Source organism: Phytophthora parasitica, assembly GCF_000247585.1.
Source record: "Phytophthora parasitica INRA-310 unplaced genomic scaffold supercont2.445, whole genome shotgun sequence".
Lineage (NCBI taxonomy): Eukaryota > Oomycota > Peronosporomycetes > Peronosporales > Peronosporaceae > Phytophthora > Phytophthora nicotianae.
Window position 1 is genome coordinate 1 of NW_008649431.1, and position 1009 is coordinate 1009.

A 1009-nucleotide genomic window follows, 5' to 3' on the forward strand; every position below is an offset into this window, starting at 1 on the left:
ATCTATTATTACTAAAACGAGCTTAAAATATTCCTAATAGTCGGACTATTAGCTCCCTATTACTTGACTATTACATATTACCAGACTATTACCGCTACTACCAATCTCTGCAGACAGCTCCTGAAGCCTCTCGTCTTTTGCATATATCGGACTTGGTTGCGTGTGACGACGACGTCCGTAGTAACGGTCGTTTTCGTCCAACCCGGGCGCAGCAAGAAGTCCACAACGCTATCACGGCAGTGACGTATGCATGTAAGAGTCTTGATTCTTTTGTTCCGCGGCGCTCAGAGCGACAACATGAATCTCCCGGAACCACTGCAAACATTGCAGATTTCAGACTTGCTGGAGGCCCTTCCAGTTTTGAACTCGTTGGCTAGCGAATTATGGAGAACACAACGAGAAAGCTTGCGACGGAGCAAAATGTTTTTGTGACGTGATAAAGGATCTTGACCCACGGTCCACATCAGAGGTGAAACGTGCTAGCGTGTGCCCACTACTTCGGCTTACTCGTGTGCTCACCTGTATGAGGAAGAGTAAAGTATTTTTTTTTTACTTAGATTAACTATTTTATCCGAACGTATAGATTTACTTAAATAAGTAAAATAAAGCCGATTTACGGTAATTTGTTTGGGTTTCCTCCTAAAAGTGATATTTTATATGGAAGGTATTTGCCCTACTGCTGTAATTGGTAGAAATATGTTGCCATTTCTACTAATAGGAAGTCGAGACCAGTGGCCTGCCAATGTGACCATTACATATGTGGAAACCCTTCATAACCAATTGGCTACATGTAACCACTTGCGTAAATCCGTTACATGGCTTTGGTGCCTATAGAACATCAGGCAACAGATTTCACGGTCGACCGAATTTCGGTATGAAATTTATCTATATGTACATGTTGGGATATCAACGATGTTCGAGAAGGTCGATGACGTCGTGAACGACCGACAGAGCAACATGCACGCGGCAGTACCTGGGCGCCCTGGGTAGTCAATTGCACTCGGGTTTT